The following is a 6,779-nucleotide window of genomic DNA, read 5'->3' on the forward strand; positions in this document are numbered from 1 at the left end:
CCTCCCCCCTCTAACCCCACTTCCAGGGAGACTCAAATTTAAGCATTTCCTAAGCCTTTATGAGTTTTTAAGGGAGATTTCTCACATCAGGGAAAAAAGGAGGTTCTGACTCAGCAACAGACTTGTTGAGGCTTGCAAAATGGAAGGGGAGGGAGCTTTCCATGGTGGAGCTCCTGTTGGAAGCAATAAAAGAGGAACTAATCCTGTGTATTTCCTTTTCTAAAGAAGCATTTAACATAGAGAAAAAAAATTGTGCGAGGATCTAGATAAAGAATGACAGAATGATCCTGTTTTGCAATTTTAACTTTTTCTTGGCACTTAGAGAAGTGAAACTATTGAAATAATCCCAGAATAGAGACCAACCCCAAAAGCAATAGATGGGATGTCCAGACTACTTGATTTTTAAAAAATTTTTTAGTTGAGATATAATTGACCTAAAAGTATTGGTTTTAGGTGTTCAACATAATGATTTGATATATCTATATGTTGAGAAGTAATTATCAAAGTAAGTCTAGTTAACACCTGGATACCACCACACATTAGTTACGATTTTTTTCTTTTGAGACTCTACTTGATTGTAATCTACAACTGGACTAAGATTAAATAGTGTTCTAGATTATAAATGCACACTCCTACTGATGTAGGCAGAGTGTACATTTTCATGAGTTCTCATTCTCTATTCAATTTCTACTTTTGTTACTTCAGTGTTTCAAATTTACATAAATTGGAATAAGCAAGCTAGAAAGAGCATCATTGCAGAAGGAAAATATGTTTCATGTATTACCTTTATGTCTGATATATGAACTACATGATGTCTGTCTAAAGAACTACATTTGATACTGCCTTTACAATATGAGAAGAAAGTATTCTTAAAAAACTCAAAACGGTTCAGAAATTAGGTGTATAGAAAACTGGTTTGAGTTAATAATCTCAAAACAATTTTTAATAATCAGGCAAAATATAGAACTGGAGAAGTACTTTTATTATTTTAAATTACAGTGTCTAGAAAATAACTTGAGCTCATTACAATTAAAAATGCAAATGGCCATTTCCACAGTACCTATTGACATATTCTTAACGTTTATTCATTAATGTGTTTTACAGGGAAAAACTACTTCACAATTAAAGACTTTAAGATTGTCTTAAAAATGAACACATTTTTTTTTTTCCTAAGTGAAGTTATATTTGGAATCATCTGCAGATCCAACAACAAATCTTGAAACAGGAAGAAAATGTAGGCATGAAAATTAGCTCAATCATCCACTAAAATTGCACTTAGTGTAATGTATGGAGGAAAGAGAGCATACATTTACAAGCCAAATGCTGCCATTCTGGGCTAAAGTTTGAATAAAAACAAGATTTCTTGGTGTTCTAATACTTGTTTGTTTTGGAGGATTTAGAGATCTCCAAAAGCAGAGAAAAGCCATCATGCTTAGTGTTATGTAATAAGGTCAAATTTCATTTTAAGTACACCAAATTCCAAAATCTACCTGTCAGTCCCCTGCTCACCACTTTAACACCTCAGAGTGTTGTGAGGACCTCATTTTTTTTTTTTTTTTTTTTAATAGAGAAGACAGTTACATCCTGAAATCTCTGTCTTTTAATTTGGTGAGCATGCCATCTTTGAAAATATTCAAACGGAAAGGTTTCCTATTGTGGAGGTGGAGGTGAGTAAGAGGGGAGGGATTATGGTCCTCTAGCTGCTCCAATGCCAAAATCTTATGCGGCTATATTCTTTGTTGACCATATGATCACTCAGTCCCTGACCTTATTTGACAGTCTCTTGTTCATTTCCTACTATTCTCCTGGGCCAATGTTTTAAAAAATATTTTCGCTACAACCTAGGACACACACATATACCTGTGCACCTGAAATAAAGCTTTAAGCAATTCTTACTTTTTATACATGCAATAACTCTATTTTTAAATTCTAGGTACTGTGTTAAATCTCTAAATTGATCTCAAATCACTAAGTTGATTTTAAGTCCCATGATTAGGCTATGAGCTGAAATTTATTAACAGAGTCCTGGAAGACTATTTCACACCTTCTTTTCTATCTCAAAGCCTCCTGACACCATCTCTCCTCCCCTCATTTTCATCTGACCTGGCTTTCTATTTCCCTGAGAAAATAGAAGCTGGTTTAGGAGAGCTTCCACAGGTCCTCAACTGTACCCTTTCCCAGTCACTGTGCATTTGTTCTTACACACCTTCTTCCCTCCTGCTACGCAGAGGGCCACCTAGACTCCACACTCTCATTTAAGGCTATCCCCTCCACTGATGCACCAGAGCCTTCCCACACCTGCTCAGGACATGGCTTCATAGACATCCCAGTCTCCTAGCTATCCCACATTTAACATGTCTAATATTGAACCCCCCCCCATCTTGGTAAATGGCACTCCATTGTTATAGTTGCTCAGGCCAAAATAAAAATAATGATAATAATAATAATAAGATCACCCTTGATTTTTATTTTTCTTACACCATATTCAAACCATTATTGCATGTTAATTGTCCTACCTTTGTATTGTATCCAGAATCCAGCTATATCTCACCACACCCACCACAAGCCAACCAGACCAGGCCAGGCCGACGTAATCTCTCTCTGTTGCTCTCACCGCCTAACTAGCTTCCCAGCCTCTGATCTTGTCTACCTACAACCTATTCACACAGCAGCCAAAAGGCTCCTTTCATTTTTAAAAAAAATAATATATATATATGTGTATATATAAAATTATATATATACATTTATGTTGTGTTAGTCAGCATACAGAACTTCATTAGTTTTTGATGTAGTGGTCCATGATTCATTGTTTATATATATCACCCAGTGCTCCTTTCAATACGTACCCTCCTTAATACCTTTCAAAATGGAAGACAGATCATGTCAACTTCCCTGACTAAATACTTCTTTTCCTAGAATAACAGCCAAGACATTTTCAGTAACCAAATGGTTATTCACGATTGCCTCCTGCCTTTAGTAACCCCTCTTACCATTTCTACTCACAATAGAATCCTTATTTCTTTGACATACCAGGCCAACTCAGCCTCAGGTCTTTGTCTTTGTGATTCTCACTGCCTGGAATACTTATCCCCTAAATACCAGCAGAGCTTGCTCTCATATTTTTCGTGTGTCTGTCTCATTTCTTTCAGGTGTCTTCTCAAGCTCATTTTCCCAGTGATATCTTCCCCAACCACCATTATAAAATAGCAACTCCTTCCTTCACTCCAGCCTCCCTATTACTCGAAAGTGGTTTGATTCCCCCCCACCCCAATCTGCCACTCTGTGTACTTACATTGTTTATCTGTCCTCCCTGTTAGATGGCAAATCCCATGAGGAAAGGTACATTGTCTTGTTCACTGCTGCAACTTCCACAGCTAGAACGATCCTGGCACACAATAGGCACCCAAGAGTTGTAAAATTGAATGTGCTGCTCCACAAATGAATAACAGCTTTAGAAAATAATAGCTCTAAGTATACTATAGTAACTTGAGGGTCTTTATTTGTTGGCAAGTGTTACCCAAACACCACCCATGCTGCTAGGAATTATAAGCAAGGCAAGATAGTTCCAGGAATTGACAGGGTATGTGTGTGAGGACACACAGATAGGGCAGCTCAGGGGATAGATAAACCTGGACTCCAGGAGGCAAGACTTCTGTTTTAGGAGCCTAGAGGATTCCAGGCTTTAGAGACTGGGATTTTGAGGAAGGAGACTGAAACGCAAGGGTTCATCACAGGAACTTGAGCAAAACAAAATGGCCATGAGGCCTACTTGATGCTGAACTGTCAAGTTGCTGGTTGCCTACTGCTGCTCGGCCTGTAAATGGAAAAGGGTTAGTCTTCATTCGAGGCTCATTGGCCTGGCTTTGAGTTGTGGGAAAGAGTAGAAATTAAGACCCATACTGACCTTTTCCAACTTCAAGTTGTTTTATTGACACATCCCCCAGAGTACCACTATCTTTAATACTTCTGGTTCTTTTTCTACTTTTCCACTCTTCCCTTCATGCTGTCCTCTATTGCTTTCCTTCTTTTTACATATTCCTTACATGTTGTAGTTCCTTATGCTTATATTCCTGGTCCTCTTCTCTACTTCTGTATACTCTTTCTAGGTGACTTTATCCACTATCATGTTTTCAAATATCATCTATATGATAATGTCTAACCAATCTCTGTCTAGCCCAGAGGCTGAATTCATATTTCCAGCTGCCTCTTAGTCAGCTTGACCTGGATGTCCCTCAAACACATGAATTCAATATGTCCATACCAGAATTTATTTCCCCCCAGACCCACTCTTCTTTTGCTCCTTATCTGGGTTGATAGTGTCATTATACAAGTTGCTCCAGCTGGAGACATGAGTCATCCTCTTTCTTCTCTCTTACCCCCCAAAAACAATTGGTCACTGTACTCTGTCAGTTCTGTTGTAGAAATACTGCTCAAAAGTTGTCCCCTCAGTCCATTCCTCTACCTGTGCCTTAGCTCTCAATCTTTGCTCTATCCTGCCCTTGTGCAGAGCCTCTTAGCCAGGTTTCCTACCAGTTCCTCTTCTGAATCTCTTCCCTTTAAAGGTGTCAAAAAATAACTATAATCCCATCACACTTCTAGGTCAATAAGGACCTCCCTAGCTTCTACAGTATCACATCCAAACTTGCGAGTGAATAGGACCTTCAAAAGTTATTTGCAACTTGCCCTTTTGCTTTTATTACCTGTCACTCCTCATAGTACCCAATCCTCTGGATCAGACATGTCTTTTCATAGCTCAGTTCCTTTGACCATGATGTGTCTACTTTCTGGAATGCCTCTTACCTGTTTTCATCAGCTAATGCTTCCTTACCATTCAAAACAGAGTTCCAGTGCCATAGCCTTTCTTGGCTCTCCCTGGACAGTGACTTAAACCCTCTTCTACATTCTCTCACAACTTTGTTGTAATTTTTTTTTATTAGAACACTTGTCACATGGACAATGATTATCTATTCTCCTTGGCTATCTGCCCTTTTAGACTCTGAGTTGCTCTAGGTCACACACTTTTCCTTGTATCTCTGCATACTTTTGCCTGCCATTTTACCTGAAACACAAGAGCTCAGTAAATGTTTGTGGATTAATGAATTGCCCAGTGAATGCTGTAGGAAGGAAAGATGAAAAGGAGAACAGAGAAAGAAGGAAAGAAGGGAAGGAGAGAAGAAAAAAGCAAAGGAAAAAAATGTCTCCAAAGCATACTTATAAGGAGATATACCATTCTCTAGAGATCATAATATTAGTGACTTATGTTCGCTTGAGGAAGAAAAAGAAAACAGATAATAACAACAAACAACAAAATTTCATTCCCCTTCCTATTGTTTTCTTTCTGAAAACACCATTCTGGCTGTTATGCTATCCAAGGATGAGTCTACTGACAAAGGAAAATATCTAGAATCTCCCTGCTGCTGATGTATAGACTCCAAACATAGAAGGTCTTCACATTTTTTGACACACTTTGTGGAGCCTGAGACATTTGTCATCTAACTACAGTACTCCCACTTGGGAAAGGAGCCATCAACCTCTGCAGTAAATCCTGCCACATGCTCATTGGCACACAGACTGACTTAATGGTTCTATCAATTCTTGACTTATATTTTTAGGTATAGTCACCTTGACTAGATTATAAATCATTGGAGGCAGTGGCTATATCTTACATATTCCTTTCTTTTCCTAGTTCTTCTTGATTCATTTATGTACCCAGAAACTATTGAGTGTCTGCTATGTGTCAGACACTGTACTAGACCCCGGAGATACAACCATAAGCAAAATCAAAGACATATGCACTATTCCATGGTATCACAGAGGCTGTTGATACAGCTATGATAATTCCTGGCCCTAATTGTCTAGACAGAGTCATAAACAGTGAGATTCTAGGCCGAAACTGACCTACTAAATTGGAGTCCTACATGCTGCACCATAGCCTTGCTGGACTGACTGGTCATGGGTGGAGCCCCAGGATGAATATGAATATTGAGCTAAGGCAAATTCAGCTGAAAGGCAGAAGAAATCACATGCTGAAACACATTGTAATCCTAGTTGGAAAAGATTTTCACTTTTTATCTCCTTACCTTGTCACAGTATACTTGGTGACTAGATAAAGCAAATAATATTCCTATTTTAGAGTTGGAAAACCAAAGCCCAGAAATAAAGTAATTTGCTTCCTGTAGTTTGCAGAGCCTGGGCTTAAAGCCGCCATCTCCTCATTGCTCAGTTTGCTGCTCCATTAGCTGTCCCTTGGGCTGTCACCTGAGATATGCAACATGTCTGAGCCACATGGACGGCCCTAAGAACAATGGTTGTTACTTCTACTAAAGCGTAAGGGTTGGAAAGTGTAATGCTTTAAAAGTTTTCAGAAACACCTTGCTAAATGAATAACAATTGACAGTAGTGATCTCAGAATGAAAGCATTTTTGTTTTCCAAATACATAGCCCACAAAAACTCAGAAATTCTTCTCAAATGTGCATACTAATTTTTCTCTTGTTAGAATAATAAGGCCTGGCAGTATATATTGGATATATTGCATTTGATTCTTTTCTTTCGTTCTGGAAAGCTAACTCCTTCACTTGAGAAATTATTCTCTGCAAAACAAAGTGGAGAAGCATTTTGACTAAATATTGAATATTTAAACTTCATGTAGATGAAGAATATTACATCTATCAAATTTGATCTTAATATTTTTAGAATCTTAGAAAGATTAAAAGTTTAAATTTTTTTGGCAACTCTGAATGTTTGGTAACAAAGAAAAATCATAAAGTTTATTTTGTGC

Source organism: Neovison vison, chromosome 11 (genome assembly GCF_020171115.1).
Source record: "Neovison vison isolate M4711 chromosome 11, ASM_NN_V1, whole genome shotgun sequence".
Classification (NCBI taxonomy): domain Eukaryota; kingdom Metazoa; phylum Chordata; class Mammalia; order Carnivora; family Mustelidae; genus Neogale; species Neogale vison.